Source organism: Triticum aestivum, chromosome 1B (genome assembly GCF_018294505.1).
Source record: "Triticum aestivum cultivar Chinese Spring chromosome 1B, IWGSC CS RefSeq v2.1, whole genome shotgun sequence".
NCBI classification, from domain to species: domain Eukaryota; kingdom Viridiplantae; phylum Streptophyta; class Magnoliopsida; order Poales; family Poaceae; genus Triticum; species Triticum aestivum.
The window spans coordinates 381,856,493-381,879,369 of record NC_057795.1 but is presented as its reverse complement, the minus strand read 5'-3'; the positions used below and the strand labels follow the sequence as shown (position 1 = coordinate 381,879,369).

At 47.5% G+C, this 22,877-nt stretch overlaps 1 pseudogene; it reads right to left on the bottom strand.

Annotated features, from left to right (window-relative positions):
- Positions 1-1,678: 1,678 nt before the first annotated feature.
- Positions 1,679-20,533, bottom strand: LOC123091569 (ubiquitin carboxyl-terminal hydrolase 36-like; annotated as a pseudogene).
- Positions 20,534-22,877: the final 2,344 nt, after the last annotated feature.

Sequence of the window (22,877 nt, the reverse complement as noted above, 5' to 3'; positions counted from 1 at the left end):
TAGCCATAGTTTTTGGAAAGACAATGGTGGAGAGGAAGTGTTAATCATGGAAACCACTCTCGCATGATTCTCGGTTGTCAAACAGTCAAAGTACACCTCCGAAAATAAAATCTTCTTTGTTTTAAACAATGAGCTCTAGTACATAAGCAAATCCATGCTTTCCTCTATGAAAGGCCCTTCTTTTTTTTATTGTTGAGTCATCACCTTCTCATTCAAGCACCAACAAAAAGAGCGCTATTGACATTCTTAGTTTAACATGCATTTGGTCTAATTAATCGTAGATGGAGCATGACTGGATGTTTTCTATGCCGAATTTTAATGTTTAGTCGCTGCTTGAACTTTAAAAGTGCTCTGCATTCATGGTCTTCAGAATGGCTAGCGAGATACCATTCTATCACATTGTATCATGATAGTTTTGACAAAGTGTTGATTTTTGAGGTATTTTCGACAAAAGTGGATTTTATTTGCTCAAAATGGAGCATCAAAAAGACACACAACACGATGAGCACACACTCGGTCTTTGTATAGTTAGGATGCACACAGTTAACACCAACTCACACACGCGAAAACACACCGAAAATTAGCAAAGTCATATAAGACGAGTATTTAACCAAAAACTACCACAATTCACGGAACCGTGACGAAAAACTACCACTTTACGATTTTGTGCGAAAAACTACCGCTTTTTTCCTAAACCGTGGCAAAAAACTACCAAGTCTGAAAAGAGCCCGATTTGGCTCTTTTAAGTGCGTTTCTGACAGAGTTGGCCCACACATAAGCAGGCTAAAAAAGCAATCGGGTCCCTAGTTTTTTTTAAAAGCAATCCAGTCCTCCATCCCCCTCGACCCCTCCCTGCCGCTCCTCCCGCTCGCCGTCTCCCACCTCTCGCCGCCGAGCCCCCTCCCGGCTCTCCCCTCCGCGCACGCCTCCTCCCCCACGGCGCTCCTCCGCCTCCTGCGCCGCGCGCGGCACCACCCGCGCCTCGCGCCGCTCGACCTCCACCTCCTCCTCGCGGCCGCCGACGCCTCCTCGGCCTTCCGCCCCGACCAGCGCCTCACCAGCCTCCTCGCCGCGCGCCTCGCGGCCTCCCGCCGCCTCCCCTCGCTGCGGCGCCTCCTCTAGCTCGTCCTCTCCCGCCCCTGCCCCTGCGCCGACGACTCCATCTTCGCCTGCCCCGACCTCCTCCCCACCCCCAGCGCTACGCCGACGGCCGAGGTTGCGGCGACGCGCTTGAGGACTGGATTGCTTTTTTAAAAAAAACTAGGGACCCGATTGCTTTTTTAGCCTGCTTATGTGTGGACCAACTATGTCAGAAACGCACTTAAAAGAGCCAAATCGGGCTCTTTTCAGACTTGGTAGTTTTTTGCCACGGTTTAGGAAAAAAGCGGTAGTTTTTCGCATAAAATCGTAAAGTGGTAGTTTTTCGTCACGGTTCCGTGAATTGTGGTAGTTTTTGGTTAAATACTCCATATAAGACCAAAGATATATGTAGGCAAGGAAAAGGTGATATGCGATTGGCAAACTACAACAATGACCATATCCGCACCAACCATGTCATGACACCACATAAATGACGAAGTTGTTCAACAGAAACGCCTTTAGAAAAGGAGCGACACTCAAGCGCCGCTGTCACCAGATCCAAGCACATGGCCAGAATCTAGGTTTTCACCCAAGATAATTAGTCCGAGTAGACATAGTAGTATGGTTCTTCTTCAACATCATCATCATCATCATCTTCTTCTTCTTCTTCTTCTTCTTCTTCGAGGTTGTTGTCCCACTCCCACTTGCGCTTCCTTGCTGATCGGGTTTTGTCGTCATCATCTGCAAACGGGACAAAAACATCTCATGACTGACTGACTGACGGTACAAGCAAAGAAGTCCTAACAGTGGTTGCGCTATACTGGGATGAATCATGCCAATTGTCCTTGAATGAACAAACAAGGCGTTTGGTTAGAATCAGGTACCGTGTACAGTGATCTAGTGAGAATAGACTGTATTAGGCGGGGGGCTGCGTAATTACGTGATCTGCTTGGTTCAAGCAACCGTTGGCTCCCAGTGTCAATACATCCTACCTTGCAGATTGTCGATCTGACGTGATTACCAACTACACCACTGATCTGACGTGATTACTCTAGTCCATCTTGATGATATTCTCTAGCACGATGTTTACAACCAACCCTACAACAAAAATGAAGTTCTACACAACTCTTCTACAGGTGAACATGCAGCTAGCATCACCAACCTGCATGCACTTATGTGTATTAATATAACAATGCATACTTACCACTTAAATCGCATACTAAGTTTCAAGTAAATTCTGCAAAGATCCATAAAGTTAACTTACCGTTATGCATTTCCGCAACATGCTCTCTCTTTGAAGCCTCTGAAAGTGCAAGAGACATATGCATGTGTTCGAAAGCTTTGGCAAATATGCTAGGCACCTTCTCTTTCAAATGCTGCAAAAGCTCGTCTGGCGTCGCCGTCGCTTCCTCTTGAACAATAGCCTTATCAATGCACTTGCCCTTAGCAATGCTGTGAGAGTTGGAGCCTACTGGTCCGAGCAATGGTCCAGCTGGAGAATCATCAGAGCCCTTGACATCAGCTCCCTCTATAAAACAAGAAGATACGCCATGTAAAACACCAGCCACCAACACAACCTAGGAGCGGAGACCCATACGATGCACATAGAACCTTACAGACACTAGCAATGTGCTGTACGCTACTCGTGCAAGGAAATTTCAGTTTGATTTTTCATTAAAATTTAGAAGGATAACACTCACTACGCCAAGACAAGCTTTCAGGACAAGTAGTTTGGATGCTGCTGTCTCCTTCTGCCTTCGCTTTTTCTTCAATCTCTCTCTCGCCGCACTTCTCTTTTTGCATAGATATTATTTGTCTAAGCTGCAGATCTGTTTCTTCTTTCGTCGCCGATCTGGTTTTGTCGCCATCATCTGCAAACAGGACAAAAACATCTCACGGCTGACTGACTGACAGTACAGGTAAAAATATAAACCGAGTACAGATAATAACAAAAGTGTCTGTCAATAGATATCATGTTACCACTAACAGCTGTCATAGATAGTAAATTCAGTTTTTTTATTTTAATAAAAAGAAAATATCACACTTACTATGCCAAGACAGGCCTTCAGGATAATAGTCATCTTCACTGCTACTGCTACTGTAACCACCCTCCTCAGTGTCACCGGAAACGTAGTTTTTTCTCTTAAGTAAGGTAGAGAACCATGGGGATGAACCTTGCTTCGCATAGAATAGAAGGTATGCTTCACTCTCCAAAGCCATGACATCGTTGATTTTCATAACCTGCACTGTAGAAGTTTAGAACCATGCAACTGAACGAGAGATACAATTTGAACTAAAACCACGGCACTTATTTTGGATCGGAGGGAGTACTAACTGTAAACATATTACCTTAGAATCATTGAAGTGAAACCAATTAGTTCGTGAGGAACGGATATAACAAACATAGTGACCATTTGATGGAGCACCCTCGTGTTCTACAACTCCATACAAATCATATTTCTGAGGTTTCTGCAGCCACATAGTGTGCATCAGCCATATACTTGGGTGCATGCGGAATTTGATCAAATGAGAAGAAAATGAACTCACATTATCCGGGGAGCTCATAAATGGGTTTAAGTCCAGCTCTTCATGATACATCATGCAGTCTTCAATCTTAGTTATATGACTTCCAAAATTTTGAAACCGCTTGAGCTGGATTACAAGAACTTCTGGGGCCTGCTCCACCTTTAATTGCTTTTCCATGTTCACACGAGATTTGCACCCATCACAACCGTAATTTTCAAACACCTCAATCTTGGTAAAAGATTTTAGTGCATCCATGACAGTGGCCATCGGGATAACCTCCAAGTTAAGGTCAAGGAAAGGCTCCAATCTGTCTGAGCAATAGTTGCACTCTGGGCAATGCAACTGCACAAGCAAAAAAAATACTAAGTATCGCGAGTAAGTCTGAATGATATTGACCAAGTTGTAGTGAGGATCAACAGGCACACCTGGCTTTTTAGCTGTCCTCCAAAAACCTGTGTGACAATTGAAGAGGGTTTCTCACATGATGGGGACCTGGGAGGGACAGAGTCCTCATCTAATTTATCAAGCAAGCAGCGGAGGAATTCATGGGCGTCTTGGTGCCTTCCCCACCGGAAATTTTCTGAAAATACTGCAACAATTTTTTGAACAACAGAGTTCAGCACATAATTGCAATGATGTACTTCCAAATGTCGCAGTTCTCTAATAACGAGAATATGACAGCTAAAACACTGAAGGTGTAAATGCATAGAACATAGGTAAACAAGACGAGCACTACAACAAAAGAAATTTCTGATAATATAAGCACCTACATTTCAGGTGTTCGACAAACTTCTTTGGGTAAAGAACAGCCCCAGAGAGACTGATAACTTCATCAGCATGGACTTTTAGGGAGCAGTAACAGCAGAATTTGCCAGAGGCACCTAGCAAAATATTAAAATCTTAGTTGAAGCACGGCAGTCGATAGAATAGATGCTCAACAGGAAGACAGTTAAAGAACAAAAGTGAACTGGACTAAATGCCTTACCGGGACATGCATCTGTGTGATCATCTTTCTGAAGCTTCAACACCAGAGGAACAGTGTGAACCACACACTGGAGAATGCAATTAACGAAACATGTCCACCCCTCAGGATTACTTAATGCGGCACCCTACGAGAGCCAGGCAAACCAGTAATACAAACACATCCATCATACTTGATTTATGTAAGAGGGAAAAAATATAGCAACACGTGAAAATGTGGCACAAGTCTAGCTTACCACACGGTAATAGCTCTCTCCACAGATAAGATTACGAGAACAGCACGAAGTATCAACATAATCAAGCTTGTTATCCGGCAGAAGATAGAAGTGGAAGATGTCAAAATCAAACAGACTAGATATCAATATCACAAGGGAAAAGTATATTTTTCATCCCCGAATTCTTCCCAAAGTATAGAAATGGTCTCCCAACTTCAAAACCGGCAAACATTGGTCCCTCAACTTCTCATATCGGATTAGTTTAGTCCCTTAAACTCAACAAAAGCGGTTTTGTGCTGACTTGGCATGTTTTTGACCGGTTTTCACCCACGTGGCAAGCTTCTTCGTCAAATAGCTGGCACGCGCCGAGCAGTAGGAGAAGGAGGGAGGTGTTGAGCTTATGTGGCTTGGGCGGTGCACGCAGAGGGTGCAGGCGGCTGAGGAACTCTGGCACGGCGATGGCACGCTCAGTGAGCAGGAGTTTTCACTTTTCACCATCGTCGACGGCCTCTGCAGCGTTTCTCGCCGGCCGCGTCCACTTCGCACTACGTCAGACGACAACTCATCAATCTCGCACCTGATCTGCATATCGAATCGTGCCCATGCCGTCGGCAGCTGAAAATGCCCATGATTAGGTTAATCACGATTAGGTTAGTTTTGCCGGTTCGGACATGGCGACGTCGGTACTACTTGTGTGTAGGTGTGTGCTTTTTCATGAGGGAATGGATCTAGCAGGTCTGTACATGCGTATTGTCTTTCGGCAGAGCTTGCATTCACCTGCGAATACGATCGGGAGTTCAGGACCTTGTGCGAGCATCCACAAGTACGTGCGCCTTGCCAGCGACGCTAAACATCTCCTCGCCGGTTCAGGCGCCCAGGTTATGTTCGTCACCGACGTCGACGAGCTTGACCGCCCCAGCATCATCCTCTTGTAGAGCTTGAGTACGAGGTACTGGTCGCGCACGGCGAGCCTTTGCCAGAACTTGCATCGGACCGTCGGTTGGCCGGGTGTACCCAGCGTGGTCGCCGTGTCCGCGCAGCAGGAGCGTGACGACACAGGTTTGACGTGGTCCGCCCGACCGAGGGGATGCTTTTCGAGCCGGGCGTCCTGGTGTGCAAGATACAACACGGACGACCTCCGACCTTGGCACTTTGCCGCCTACATGCAGTGCACGACCTGGGAGCTGCTCGGCAATGCATCCATGGTGCTACAGGCTCGCCGCCAAGGCCAAGCCGCCACGCGCCCACGCCGCTGCTACCCGTGAGCACAATCCCACCTCGTCCAGTCGGCCCTGCTGGTCCCGTGAGCCACACACCTCTGCTCCTCTTGCTCGGCGCGCGCCAACCGCTCGACCAAATGCCCAACAGAGTTAAAATGTGAAGGAAGAAGAAAATTGCCACATGGGCGAAGACTGGTCAAAACTATGCCAAGTCATCATAAAAACCACTTTTGTTGAGTGAGGGGACTAAACAAATCCGGTTTAAAAAGTTGAGGGACCAACGTTTGCCGGTTTCAAAGTTGAGGGACCATTTCTATACTTTGAAAAGAGTTCAGGGACAAAAAATATACTTTTCCCATATCACAATTATAGTCATAGACAATCAAATTTCACAAAGGTTTTGATTCTAGCGTAATATGAATAGTTGTGTTTGCCCTGCGATTGTAAGGAACTCTAGTACGGAATTATACTGTATATGAAAAAAGAACATATATGACTTACCATCGGATTGCACTGCCTTGCACATTTAAGAAGAATTTTTATATCTTCGTCTGCAAAACTACCTCTTTGAGCATGGTTCCGAAAGTTCGTATCCTGGAGAACAAACATAGGTGAAATGATAGCTGTATAGATGTAGTGCTGGGGGTGAGAGATAGAGGGAGCGTGTGCCACGTTGGATAAAATTGGTACACGAAAAGAGTTTAGAATAGAACTAACTTTTTTCCTTTTTGGGAAAAAAATAGAACTATTTGACAATCCCCACAGACAAGCAACAGCAATAAAGGAAAGGCAAAAGATGCAAGTTTACGGATTTTGATGCATATTAAAGGTGGAGATTAGAAGGTACCCCTTCAATAAAAAAACATAATACTTCCTCCATACCAAAATATAAGGTGTATTAGTTTTTTCAAAAGTCAATCATGTGCAACTTTGACCAAGCTTTTGGAAAAAAACATCAATATCTACAATACCAAATGTATCATTAAATCCAGCATGAAAAGTTTTTCATATTTTACTTATTTTGTCATGTAGATGTTGATAGTTTATTTTATAACCTTGGTCAAACATACATAAATTTGACTTGCACAAAAATGATGCACCTTATGTTCTAACGGAGGGAGTATAGTCTTTTGACTCCAAATCAATCTATTCAATACTCGTTTGATCCACGGGCTGATATGACGATGGCTTTTTAAGTAACTTTAACATTCATGCAAACTTCTAAGGGGTGTACCGAAGCAAAACTCGCAAAACTATGGTATGTTGACTTTGGTCTTTGGACGCCTTTTTAACTACAATTATAATATTATAATACACTACTACCTGAGATGAACTTTGACTTTGTGAAGTCTTCTTCCTGTTTTCCTTGACCGCCTGACCCAGATCCTGCAAATAATCAATGAACACCAAAATCTACCCATGAGATTTTGTATAATAACCGCATTGCATGTGTAGTATGAGTTAAGAGGAGGGAGTTATGGTGAGATAGACATGAGATGTGACATTTTAGTCTCCGTCCTCTGTTTGACATCGAATGGGTATTATTTTTGAGAATTTAATATACCTATATATTACCTTGTTTGGTTAGGGGAAATTCATGACAGATTAGTGAAGGGGAATGACTAGGGACAATCGACTAAATTTAGAATCTGAGTCAATCGATTTGTTCCCAGCCGTTGGATAGAAAAGCAACCACCGGATCGTCTTCTTCTATATCTAAAAACACTGTCCATCGTCTTCCTCCTCACGACCTAGATCTGAACCTCACCCACCACCGCCGGCCAAACCGCCTGCTTCCACTGCCCACGGCCGGCAGCGCTCCTGCAACCGCCTCGCCTCCTGCACTCCCCTCAAACCGCCACCCACCGCCGTGCTGCCACCGCCCTCGGCCGGCAGCGCTCCCACAACCGCCTCACCGCCCGCAGTCCCCTCAATCGCCACCCACCGCCGTGCTGCCGCCACCCCCGGCCATCCCTCTAACCCCCATGATGACCGTTTTTTTCCCGCAAACTTGCCCCCCTACCCCTAAGAATAGATAATGGGGTAGCCTTCTCCGGCAAGCTAATTCCCTCCGTTGTTCCTTTCTTGACATTAAAATCGCTGGCCCAAATTCCAAATTCAGGCGACTTACGTATAGCCAATGGCGGAGCTATGTAGCTTCCTGTGCCCCCCCCCCCCCCCCCCCCGAAGCAACTTGTGAAGAAAAAATTATTAAGAGGACTTAGATGAGAACTTTTTTAGCTTTTGGCCCCCCAAGCACTCACATTTTACCTTTCGCCCCCCAAGCACTCACATTTTACCACTCACATTATATCTAAAAACACTGTCCATCGTCTGTGACGCCCGGATAATTAGGCTACAATAATTCCACGCTAGTGATGCCACGTCACCACGAATACTGTTGTTAACCTCGCGATGCATCAAATCCCATTCAAATTCAAAATCAAGTAAACAATAAAAGTTTTCAAATGTCAAAAATTAAATGTTTTAAAGTTGACAAATAAATCCTAAGTAATTATGGTGGTGAAACCACATTTTTATAATATGATTAGATGCACTAAGTGAAATAAAACCGTAGCAAACAATTAATTAAATGTCCTTTTGCAATTAATAAAATGATAAGATATTTTATTTAGTTACCCAAAGTTAATGGGACGGTAGCATAACTTTAATACTAAATTAGGACTTGCTTTTATATTTTATAAAACCATAGTAAATAGAAAATAAAGTAAAATCGTAAAAGGAAAATAAAGAAAATAAAACAAAAACAAAAGAAGGAAACTTCCCCTCCACTGGGCTCCGGCCCAGCTGGCCAGCCCAATTGGCCCACCTAACCTCCCCTGGCCTATATGGCCTCGTACCCCAAATCCTAACCCCCGAGTCACCCCACTCCTCCCCCCGCATGATCCCAACCCCACTCTCTCGTCCCTCTCGCCCCCTCCCCCCCGATCCGATCTAGATCGGGGCTCGACCCACCCCGCCGCCAAGACGTCGCCTGCCACCGCCCGGAGTACTTCCTACAGCCTGAGGACGCCGTCGCCCTCCGCCTCGCTCCCTCGTCTCCCTCCTGCGCCTCCCCCTCTTCCCCGATCTGGATGTGCCATCACCCGAGTACCTCGCCGAAGGCCACGACGTCGGGACCACCTCGCCGGCCTGCTTCCTCTCCCCCGCCGGACTGCCTCCTCTTCGCCGCCTCGTCTCCGACTTCCTCCTCAACCCCCGTTGCCGGAACCCCTACACCACACCGTGAGCTGCCCCCTATTCCCCTCTGTTCCCGCGGTCACCGCGCCCGGCTACCACTTCGCCCGCGCCCAAGAACGTCGTCGCCGTGCCTGCTGTCCCGCACCTGCGCGCCCCCGCGCTCGCCTGCGGCCACGATGGCCCCCGCTGCAGCTCCCTGCATCCCATGCCTCTGCTCTACACGCCGCTCACCCGCGCGTGCGCGGCCTCGCCTCACCGGCGATGCAGCCTCGCTGGTCCGCGCCCCCTGACCACCAGTCGCGCCGGCCCCCTTCCTTCCCCACTGGCCGCGTTGGGCGCCGGCGCCCACACGCCCGCTCCGGCCCTATTCCGGCCTTGCCTCATTACCGGGCAGGGCTGCGGCTTCGCCCGCACCCGCCCGCCTGTATGCCCGTTAAGGCCCTGTGCCTATGACCAGTGGGCCTGGCCCTAGAATGTTAAAAAAAGAATTAAAAACAATTTTAATAAAATAAATAATTAATTAATTAGTGAATTAATTAAGTTAATTAACCATGTTTAATTAGTCTAATTAACTAGTTAGTTTAATTGAACCGTAATTAGTTTAGATAAATCCTAACTAACCTAAACAGAGTATGACAGGTGGGTCCCACTGGACCCACACGTCAGTTTGACAGTCAACACCTCTGTTGACTGCTGACGTCATGCTGACATCATGATGACGTCATCATGCACTGTTCTGGATAATGTTGAATTAAATTAATTAAATAAATTCTAAAAATAATTTTAAACTTTAGAAAATCATATAAAATAAACCGTAGCTTGGATGGAAAAACTTTGTACATGAAAGTTGCTCAGAACGACGAGACGATTCCGAATACGCAACCCGTTCGTCCGCCACACCCCCCTAACCTATCGAACTCGCAACTTTCCCCCCCTCCGGCTCCTCTGCCCGAAAACACGGAACCCCGGGAATACTTCCCGGATGCTTCCCCCCTTCACCGGTATCACCTCCTACCGCGTTAGAACACGTCTAGCTCTGCCTGTTATCCTGTTATGCACTTGCTTGCTATGTATTTACTGTTTCTCCCCCCTCTTCTCTTCGGTAGACCCCGTGACGATGCTGACGCCCCAATTCGACTACGGAGTTGACGACCCCTCTCTCTTGCCAGAGCAACCAGGCAAGCCCCCCCCTTGATCACCAGATATCGCCTACTGTTCTCTATACTGCTTGCGTTAGAGTAGTGTAGCATGTTACTGCTTTCCGTTAATCCTATTCTGATGCATAGCCTGTCATTGCTGCTACAGTCATTGATACCTTACCCGCAATCCTAAATGCTTAGTATAGGATGCTAGTGTTCCATCAGTGGCCTTACACTCTTGTCCGTCTGCCATGCTATACTACTGGGCTGTGATCACTTCGGGAGGTGATCACGGGCATATACTATATACTTTACACTGTTACATTACCTGTGATACTGTTCGGAGATGGGGGCTGAAGGGGCAGGTGGCTCCATCCCGGTAGAGGTGGGCCTGGGTTCCCGACGGCCCCCGACTGTTACTTTGTGGCGGAGCGGCAGGGCAGGTTGAGACCACCTAGGAGACAGGTGGGCCTGGCCCTGTTCGGCGTTCGCGGATACTTAACACGCTTAACGAGATCTTGGTATTTGATTTGAGTCGGCTACGAGCCTATACGCACTAACCATCTACGCGGGAGTAGTTATGGGTATCCCGGCATCGTGGTATCAGCCGAAGCACTTCGTGACGTCAGCGACTGAGCGGCGCGCGCCGGGTTGGACTGCGTTAACGCAACTTCCTTTGTAATGGAGGTTGCTAGGTCTGCTCACCGGCCGCGTACGCAACGTGCAGGTGTGCTCAGGGCGATGGGCCCAGACCCCTGCGCGCTTAGGTTTAGACCGGCGTGCTGGCCTCTCCGTTGAGCCTAGGTGGGGCTGCGACGTGTTGATCTTCCGCGGCCGGGCATGACCCAGGAAAGTGTGTCCGGCCAAATGGGATCGAGCGTGTTGGGTTATGTGGTGCACCCCTGCAGGGAAGTTAATCTATTCGAATAGCCGTGATCTTCGATAACAGGACGACTTGGAGTTATACCTTGACCTTATGACAACTAGAACCAGATACTTAATAAAACACACCCTTCCAAGTTCCACAGACAACCCGGTGATCGATTTTCCGCAGGGCGACGAGGAGAGGATTGCCGGGTAGGATTATGCTATGCGATGCTACTGGAGATGCTACTTGGAGATGCTATTGGAGATGCTACTTGGAGATGCTACTTGGAGGACTTCAATCTACTCTCTTCTACGTGCTGCGAGACGGAGGCTGCCAGAAGCGTAGTCTTCGATAGGACTAGCTATCCCCCTTTTATTCTGGCATTCTGCAGTTCAGTCCACCGATATGGCCTCCTTACACATATACCCATGCATATGTAGTGTAGTTCCTTGCTTGCGAGTACTTTGGATGAGTACTCACGGTTGCTTTCTTCCCCCCTTTTCCCCTTTCCTTTCTTCCTGGTTGTCGCAACCAGATGCTGGAGCCCTGGAGCCAGACGTCACCGTTGACGATGATTCCTACTACACTGGAGGTGCCTACTGCTACGTGCAGGCCGCTGACGACGACCAAGAGTAGTTAGGAGGATCCCAGGCAGGAGGCCTGCGCCTCTTTCGATCTGTATCCCAGTTTGTGCTAGCCTTCTTAAGGCAAACTTGTTTAACTTATGTCTGTACTCAGATATTGTTGCTTCCGCTGACTCGTCTATGATCGAGCACTTGTATTCGAGCCCTCGAGGCCCCTGGCTTGTATTATGATGCTTGTATGATTTTTTTATTTGTAGAGTTGTGTTGTGATATCTTCCCGTGAGTCCCTGATCTTGATCGTACACATTTGCGTGCATGATTAGTGTACGATTGAATCGGGGGCGTCACAAGTTGGTATCAGAGCCGACTGCCTGTAGGAATCCCCCTTCCACACTCCTTGGCCGAAGTCGAGTCTAGACGTTGCAAAACTTTTACTAACATGGTTGTGTGTCTTACGGGCACACGTCGCCATTGGGTGGTATTAGGATCTTTTAATCCTCGATCTTTACTCTGGGATTCTGAACTCTCTTCTATTCGGGTTAAACGATTTTTACTAAAATCTAACTTTAGGATATCGTTACTACTTCCTCCCGGAGAACCCCTCACTACAGGTGATTGCTCCGTGAACTAGAAGAATTTGAAGATACTCTCCGATATTCTCTCGAGACCTTGTGCCTGTCGCTTTTGTAATTCCCTACCACCGAAACATCCCTATGGATAAATACTTACACCTGTCGCTCTTACTTTTATTCCCAGTTAATCTTGTTATTACAAGATACCCCGAAATTCTCTCTAATGTTCCGAGAATACTTTGCGCCTATTGCCTTGCAGTTCTTTGCTACATGAATACCCCTACGGATAATTTCTCGCACTTACCGAATATCCGCTCATCCCCAGTTGATTCATGTACGTCACCAATCCTCGAAAAACCATTCGATCTTTCGAAAATCCTGAGCATCCTATTGCTCTCGAAATTCTTGATTACTAGCATTATGGTTAATCCCATAAGTCTAATAATCTTGTTGGCATCCATTGTCATTATCTTTTTGAGTCCATTGATTCGATTTGTTGCGAATGCTCGCAATCCTCTAACAGATCCTAGAATTCATCCTTCCGGCTCAGACGTCATTTTAAACATGAGCTGGCTATCGACCAATCAAATTGCCGTCGATGGCACCCCTAAGTCTATTTAGCTTATCCATCCTTGATCAGAGCATTTGCTCCTGATCCCTTGATTTGAAAATCATAATTACTTTGCTAATTAAGCGTTGAACTATTCAGATGTTCTATAAACCGATGCATTTGCAATCCTTCTTCCTCTGATTGGGTATCGATACTCATATCAGCCCCATTGTGGATCGCCATATCCACTGTTGGATTATTATCCGACAGTGTCCTTCATAATTAATCACTTTGTGAGTTCTTTCTCCGATACATATTGCCTTTGGTAAATTGTATCCTCTGCTTTCTCAGCCTTGCTCAGCTTTCGAGCTGGTGGTATTTCTATTGAAGCTTGTGGTATATATTTCCACGATACCCTGATGGGTTGAACCTATACCTTCCTTAAAAACCGTATGAACCAGAAGGTTTTGACAAGTCAACCCTTCTAGTGTTTAGCAGATAATTTCCTACCATACAACTTCTTTGAGAACGAGAAGTGAATGGAAGGTTATGCATTATGGAAGTGGGAGTCGACCTTGAACTTTGTGTTCATGCCCATGGACACGATGTAGATCTTATCATTAAAGCTTCTCTTAAATTAATTATTCCCTTGGTATAAGTACATCTTATATCTGGGATCTGGCCTTTTGCAATCGTGGTTTCGACCATGATCTCCTTTAAATACCATTTCTCGTGCATGTTTAAGCACTTATCTTCTTTAGAGCAATACCCCAGTCCAAGCTCTACTTTGGACTGTCGTCGAGTATTATCCCCTGGTATCTCGAGATTATCATGGAACCGCGTAACTTCTTATGAGTTCTTCATCTAGTGCTACATTCCCACTGATTCCATTTTTTCACGGGCTCTGAGTTTTTAAACACTCAAAGACACCGATAACTGAACCGAGTCTGCAGTACGGTTCAACAACTCTTGATAATCTTCTTTAAGTACGAGTTTCTACCCGATCACGCCATTCCTAGCCTGATTGGCCATATCATTATCGTGCAACATTTTAACTGTGCTACCTGGTCCTTCTTCTCGGAGCACAATTTTCGACGATGAACTAACCTTACGTCGGTCCTCATCGTCATATCATTTCGCCTTGAACAACAAGCTTGGTTTCGAGTTTGTGTCGTACCCTTGGTTCCAATAACCTTTCACTTCATCATTACTTTGACTTGATGTCGTCGCCGATCGATTACATCTTCATGAACTCTCGCGACAAAGGTGTCGTGATCATCAACATTCTGAGCTCATCCATGATATCAATTGAATTCATGATGAGAAATACCATCCTTGCCCTTGATGAATTGTATTATCATCGACCACTTTATGGCCTTCCCACCAACACAAGCTTGTTCATGCTTGGTGTTATAGCTTGAGTTCCTTGCTACCCAGCATTTGATCTTCCTTACCTCGGAAGTATTACCATCTCTTTTTGTCAAGAATGTGGTGGGAATTTCACCACCTCTTAAGAATTCTTGATATCAAAATGCTTCTTGCCATCTTCGTTCATTTCTTGGTCCCCGTGTTAATTCCAACAAGTGAACGATGTTGTTTGGATTCTTTCCTTCTAGCAACCCTAATTTTTTTTAAGTTAATGATCGAAAGTTCATTCTTAGGCTATTGACTATTGAATCACCATTCTGACATTGGTCGTGCAACCCAACCCATATTTCGGGTGCACCTTTCAACCAATGCTTAATTGTGTATGTTTTCCTCGAGCATACATCATTATACCATTTGATCTGACAAATGTCATCTTCTTGTTCACATTATTGTGTAAATCCATCTTTTGAAAATCTCAATGAATTGTCGCTGAGTCAATCAGCCACCTCCTCACCTCTCCTTGGTTTAATGATGAACTATTGTTTCAGGAACCCGCTCCCATAGTTCATTTCCCGAGAGTCTTGCAATGCCATTTCAACGATTTGTGTTGCGTCTTTTCTTCTCGGGCATCCTGAGTCTGAGGCATCATGACACCAATTGGATCTGAATCTCGGTCAGATATGATGGTTGGGACAACTTTCCATGAGTTATGTTGTTTGTCCTTTGATGACCCGGTAACATGATGTCATGCCTAGCACCCCCCCTGGCTAGAGGACCTATCATTATAGATTCCTTTTCAGCAAGGTTATCCGTTCATCCATGGGGAAATTGTAAGACTTATTCTACAAGTTATTCCTGATGGATCCTTCGTGTTTCCAAAGTTTGATCTTCACCTGAAGACCATGTCAATGCTATCTCGAAGCATGTCAATGGTACTCCGATTTGCAACAGGAACATTTGAAGCACGATGCTAGATTTATTTATCATTTATCCAAACACCGTTGTATGGGTAATATCATGAGATTCCTCCCCCCTTACCTAAAGGGTTTTCTACATTATATCCTGTCATGGATATCATGCTCTTCTTGTCCTTGGGAAGGATATACCCCTGAAATAGGTGTATAAACACATTTTCCATTCCATTGTTCTATTTAATCTGATGATCACCTTTTACTTTACTTGTTGTGTTTGACATTCTTGTGATCTATATAATCTAAGCAGTAAAGATTCACTGCTTATGTAAACACCTCGATGTATAATTGGTTAGTAAGACCCTGTTACGATTGTTGATGATATTCCGGTAACCACCGATGGACGAGAACCTTGCCTATTGGCCCGCCTCGTTCAACGAGCAAGAAAATGGTTCTCTTCGTCCCTCGCCCTTGGTATCGACGTTGTTGCCGACTTAATCGACAGGCTACCCTCTGACATGCCTTGCTTGCATGATCGCGCAAGACGTCTCCGCCCTTCCTATTTTTAACCCACATGGTGGGCCCATAACCCACAGTTCCACAGGATCGAAACCTGACTCTCCTGTACACCCCCTGTTCCCAAAGTTATTCCTCACGCGTGGCCTCGTATGTAATTCACGGGCCACTTGCCTGTTGATCTATTCTGGTATCGGACGCAATACTTATTCCCGTTGCTCTGAACCCCTTTCGCACTCTGCTTCAGGCAATGAACGATTGCCTATCCGCTTGAAACTTCTTATCGCACTGTCTTACTTTGCTCTCGATGTGTGTCATTTGTTCAACTCGAGAGATACTCATAAGTTCATTCTTGGGATACCCCCAGATGATTTTCCCTTATAACATCCTATCATTGTAGAGCTACCCCTTACCTATTCGTAAGTACGATGGAGTTCCCTGAAGAAATGATGACAAGTTTATCATGATGCATCGGAATAAAGGATTGAAGACACCAGCGAAAGGGATTAACTTCTTCGAGAAGATCCGTTAGAATATCGTAACCAGAACTTTCCCCTTACTCCCCTCTTAAATCTCGGGACGAGATTTCTTGTAGTGGAGGAGAATTGTGACGCCCGGATAATTAGGCTACAATAATTCCACGCTAATGATGCCACGTCACCACGAATACTGTTGTTAACCTCGCGATGCATCAAATCCCATTCAAATTCAAAATCAAGTAAACAATAAAAGTTTTCAAATGTCAAAAATTAAATGTTTTAAAGTTGACAAATAAATCCTAAGTAATTATGGTGGTGAAACCACATTTTTATAATATGATTAGATGCACTAAGTGAAATAAAACCGTAGCAAACAATTAATTAAATGTCCTTTTGCAATTAATAAAATGATAAGATATTTTATTTAGTTACCCAAAGTTAATGGGACGGTAGCATAACTTTAATACTAAATTAGGACTTGCTTTTATATTTTATAAAACCATAGTAAATAGAAAATAAAGTAAAATCGTAAAAGGAAAATAAAGAAAATAAAACAAAAACAAAAGAAGGAAACTTCCCCTCCACTGGGCTCCGGCCCAGCTGGCCAGCCCAATTGGCCCACCTAACCTCCCCTGGCCTATATGGCCTCGTACCCCAAACCATAACCCCCGAGTCACCCCACTCCTCCCCCCGCATGATCCCAACCCCACTCTCTCGTCCCTCTCGCCCCCTCCCCCCCGATCCGATCTAGATCGGGGCTCGACCCACCCCGCCGCCAAGACGTCACCTGCCGCCGCCCGGAGTACTTCCTACAGCCTGAGGACGCCGTCGCCCTCCACCTTGCTCCCTCGTCTCCCTCCTGCGCCTCCCCCTCTTCCCCGATCTGGATGTGCCATCACCCGAGTACCTCGCCGAAGGCCACGACGTCGGGACCACCTCGCCGGCCTGCTTCCTCTCCCCCGCCGGACTGCCTCCTCTTCGCCGCCTCGTCTCCGACTTCCTCCTCAACCCCCGTTGCCGGAACCCCTACACCACACCGTGAGCTGCCCCCTATTCCCCTCTGTTCCCGCGGTCACCGCGCCCGGCTACCACTTCGCCTGCGCCCAAGAACGTCGTCGCCGTGCCTGCTGTCCCGCACCTGCGCGCCCCCGCGCTCGCTTGCGGCCACGATGGCCCCCGCTGTAGCTCCCTGCATCCCATGCCTCTGCTCTACACGCCGCTCACCCGCGCGTGCGCGGCCTCGCCTCACCGGCGATGCAGCCTCGCTGGTCCGCGCCCCCTGACCACCAGTCGCGCCGGCCCCCTTCCTTCCCCACTGGCCGCGTTGGGCGCCGGCGCCCACACGCCCGCTCCGGCCCCATTCCGGCCTTGCCTCATTACCGGGCAGGGCTGCGGCTTCGCCCGCACCCGCCCGCCTGTATGCCCGTTAAGGCCCTGTGCCTATGACCAGTGGGCCTGGCCCTAGAATGTTAAAAAAAGAATTAAAAACAATTTTAATAAAATAAATAATTAATTAATTAGTGAATTAATTAAGTTAATTAACCATGTTTAATTAGTCTAATTAACTAGTTAGTTTAATTGAACCGTAATTAGTTTAGATAAATCCTAACTAACCTAAACAGAGTATGACAGGTGGGTCCCACTGGACCCAAACGTCAGTTTGACAGTCAACACCTCTGTTGACTGCTGACGTCATGCTGATGTCATGATGACGTCATCATGCACTGTTCTGGATAATGTTGAATTAAATTAATTAAATAAATTCTAAAAATAATTTTAAACTTTAGAAAATCATATAAAATAAACCGTAGCTTGGATGGAAAAACTTTGTACATGAAAGTTGCTCAGAACGACGAGACGATTCCGGATACGCAACCCGTTCGTCCGCCACACCCCCCTAACCTATCGAACTCGCAACTTTCCCCCCCTCCGGCTCCTCTGCCCGAAAACACGGAACCCCGGGAATACTTCCCGGATGCTTCCCCCCTTCACCGGTATCACCTCCTACCGCGTTAGAACACGTCTAGCTCTGCCTGTTATCCTGTTATACACTTGCTTGCTATGTATTTACTGTTTCTCCCCCCTCTTCTCTTCGATAGACCCCGTGACGATGCTGACGCCCCAGTTCGACTACGGAGTTGACGACCCCTCTCTCTTGCCAGAGCAACCAGGCAAGCCCCCCCCCCTTGATCACCAGATATCGCCTACTCTTCTCTATACTGCTTGCATTAGAGTAGTGTAGCATGTTACTGCTTTCCGTTAATCCTATTCTGATGCATAGCCTGTCATTGCTACTACAGTCATTGATACCTTACCCGCAATCCTAAATGCTTAGTATAGGATGCTAGTGTTCCATCAGTGGCCCTACACTCTTGTCCGTCTGCCATGCTATACTACTGGGTTGTGATCACTTCGGGAGGTGATCACGGGCATATACTATATACTTTACACTGTTACATTACCTGTGATACTGTTCGGAGATGGGGGCTGAAGGGGCAGGTGGCTCCATCCCGGTAGAGGTGGGCCTGGGTTCCCGACGGCCCCCGACTGTTACTTTGTGGCGGAGCGGCAGGGCAGGTTGAGACCACCTAGGAGACAGGTGGGCCTGGCCCTGTTCGGCGTTCGCGGATACTTAACACGCTTAACGAGATCTTGGTATTTGATCTGAGTCGGCTACAAGCCTATACGCACTAACCATCTACGCGGGAGTAGTTATGGGTATCCCGGCGTCGTGGTATCAGCCGAAGCACTTCGTGACGTCAGCGACTGAGCGGCGCGCGCCGGGTTGGACTGCGTTAACGCAACTTCCTTTGTAATGGAGGTTGCTAGGTCTGCTCACCGGCCGCGTACGCAACGTGCAGGTGTGCTCAGGGCGATGGGCCCAGACCCCTGCGCGCTTAGGTTTAGACCGGCGTGCTGGCCTCTCCGTTGAGCCTAGGTGGGGCTGCGACGTGTTGATCTTCCGCGGCCGGGCATGACCCAGGAAAGTGTGTCCGGCCAAATGGGATCGAGCGTGTTGGGTTATGTGGTGCACCCCTGCAGGGAAGTTAATCTATTCGAATAGCCGTGATCTTCGGTAACAGGACGACTTGGAGTTGTACCTTGACCTTATGACAACTAGAACCAGATACTTAATAAAACACACCCTTCCAAGTTCCACAGACAACCCGGTGATCGCTTTTCCGCAGGCGTCACATCGTCTTCCTCCTCACGACCTAGATCTGAACCTCACCCACCACCGCCGGCCAAACCGCCTGCTTCCACTGCCCACGGCCGGCAGCGCTCCTGCAACCGCCTCGCCTCCTGCACTCCCCTCAAACCGCCACCCACCGCCGTGCTGCCACCGCCCTCGGCCGGCAGCGCTCCCACAACCGCCTCACCGCCCGCAGTCCCCTCAATCGCCACCCACCGTCGTGCTGCCGCCACCCCCGGCCATCCGTCTAACCCCCATGATGACCGGTTTTTTCCCGCAAACTTGCCCCCCCCCCCACCCCTAAGAATAGATAATGGGGTAGCCTTCTCCGGCAAGCCAATTCCCTCCGTTGTTCCTTTCTTGACATTAAAGTCGCTGGCCCAAATTCCAAATTCAGGTGACTTACGTATAGCCAATGGCGGAGCTATGTAGCTTTCTGTGCCCCCCCCAAGCAACTTGTGAAGAAAAAAATATTAAGAGGACTTAGATGAGAACTTTTTTAGCTTTTGGCCCCCCAAGCACTCACATTTTACCTTTCGCCCCCCCCCCCCCTAGCTAATTATGTCTAGCTCCGCCACTGCGTATAGCTATTGTGTTAGTGGAGAGATTGCAATTTAAGTTATGATGAAGGGTTAAGATGTTCTCTGTGAATCAATTCCCTCAAAATTTCACCCCTCCCCTTTCAATCAAAAATACAAAGGGCGATGATCAGCGCCGGTCGATCCCCTACCAACGCACCTCCACTCCCCCCTCCCGACAGTGAGCTTGGAGGACGATGGCGAGCTCGCAGCACCGCCCCTGGGTACTTGCAGCAGATGCCAGCGAGCTCGAAAGAACCCCGCCGCCGACCGGGGTCGCGGCGCGGTCATGAGGGCTCGCAGCGAGCGTCTCCCCTCGTTGTAGGGCCGGCGCTCGCTTCCCTTCACCCGGGCACAACGCGAGGCGCGAGGGAGATGCAAAGAACGAAACACACCCTAACTAAGTAAGCAAGCACTAGCTATACATGCCCAAAGGAGGAGCCTAAGAAAACTCACCGATTCGAGAGGCTGGAGCGGGATCGCATCGGCCGCCGGCTGCTGCTGCTGCTGCTCCTTCTCCTCCTCCGGCGGTGGCGGCAGGGCGACCGGCATTGAGTCCCCGTCCATGAGATAAAGCTAGGGTTCCTGGGGTGGGGGAGGGAAGAAATGACGGATTTGGGGTTCGTGTGGGGGTGCAGGAATCAATCAACTCGAGGCTCGAGCGATCGGCGTCGCGGTGAGGAGAAAGGGGCGCTGCGAGTGGAGGCTTTTATATGCCGGGGTGTGGTCTCCTCTCTTCCTCACGCGGTCAAGCGGGGTAGGGTCCAGTCAGCCCTCCATGCTCCTCGTTTGGGCTCGGGTCGAAAGTGGAAACCGGAGCAGACCACCAGAGTGATTAATGCTACACGAGCTGGCCCCGTTCCTTTGGTCTTTCATTTACTATTACCTACAAAAAACAAGAGTGGAGTATACTAGTGGTAGTACAGTGCAGTTGTAGTACAGGTCTACTTTGCTGGAGGACAATGCAGGTTGAAGCTTAATCTGCGCCGACAGGCAGCTAGCAATATCTTCTGGGATCCATGGTGTCAGTCTGGACTAGATGCATGCATGCTCCATTGCTCCTCATGTTTAAAATTTTATAATGACTTTTCTCTTGTGTCAACATGTACGAAAAATAAATCAAGCGAACCGTGTACCTGACCTTTGGATAAATATAGAAGGGAGAAGTTTGCGAAGGTGGCCGAATTCTGTTTATGTTCTTGGTTATAGAAGGGAGAAGGTTGCGAAGGTGGCCGAACTCTGTTTATGTTCCTGGTTTGTGTTTGAGCCCCTCTTCATCTTTTGTGTGGGATTGCGGGATAACAAAAAGGTAAAAAGTGAACGAGATGCGAGGGAAAACTTTTGTTTCATGTTTTTGAAAAGACTGTATATTTGTCCGTTTATCAGGTTCAACATGAAATCATAAATAAGCTCGATCAAGGATAATCATTAAACGAATATCCTCAAATATATGCTACTGCCTAAATACATTTGTTTGCTGACGGATTAGATCGTCTTGACGTGTTGAAACATTTTCCTTGTGCTTCATGAAATATCCTCCGCCGTCTAGCAGAATTTTACAAGGACCGCAGTTTTAGCAGAGTTGAAAGTTTGGCCTTGTATATATCACGAGGACTACAATAGCCAAGAAGATTTGGGCCTCAAGGTAATGGGAAGCTTTGTGTCTTACAATCTAGAAAAGAGATAAAGAGCGAGGAGAAGATATACATGGAGCCAATTAAGCATAATGTGGTAACAATGCGTGAAAATGAATGCGCAGTAATTGAAGGGGTAACGGCACTTGATGAGAGACATATTATGAAAAATAATTATTAGATCTGGTCCTCATGCCTTTATCTGAAACTTTCATGAGAAATTCCCCGTCTTGTTTAATAAAACCCAAAAGGTGTCGTCTTGTTTAATAAAACCCAAAAGGTATATGTTTTTCAAACAAAAATGTTCCCACATGTTAAGTTTCAAAAAAGATGTCCCCATATGCACGTGAGAAGATTTAGGATTGAGATGTGCCTTGCTACAACACTGATTAGACGAGTAATTACTGATGAATCGATGATGATCCTTCCAAATCAGGAGAGAAATAATACACCTGACAATTCAGAAGTTAGCTAGTACTATTTTATGTGAGTAGGTTTCGTCGGTCATAGCGGTTGATTGACAGCACAAAGGTAGAAGGAAGTATTAACCATGAGCACCAGAAGTCAACATAAGCGTGCGGCAGCAGCCTTTGCGTGCAGCTAGCTTGCCTAGCCCTTGGTGAGCGCAGCACGCCGAGTTGATGGCGACTTCCAAGTAGTCATGTCTATGTAAATACACGTCTATCCACCAGACTGGAGTATCAGCCGATACGGGGGCTAACGTGCTCCCGTGCTCCAGAGCTGCCCAACCGTTGGATCACTGATCTAAGAGCAACTCTAATGAGACGATCTATTTTGTCCACCTGCATCCGTTTGGGTTGATGTGGACAAAAGTGAAGGCCCAACACGGCGACCCAAACGCAAATCGCTTCCGCCTGAAGTTCGCGTGGACCAATTTCCTGCCCAAATTGCGCCTGGAATGCGTCGGCGTGGATGCGAAGCGGACGCGCCGTGCGTCTCCTTGGCGTCCGCCACGTCCTCACCTATAGGCCACCCAACCGCCACCAGTCGTCTTATTTATGATGACCACCGACAACGGGCCCACTTGTCAGCCTCAGGAAGCGTTCTTTTTTAAGCACGCGTGCGGCGGGGGCCCGGCCTCATCCACTTCTTCCGTCCACATCTACCCCCCCCCCCACCCACCACCACCACCACTCCCTTGCTTCCTCGCCGGCGACAGGAAACCCTAGGCCGCAATGGCATCCTCGGCAACAATGGCAAGGGCAAGGGCAAGGGCACCCCCGGCACCTCGTCCTCCCGTG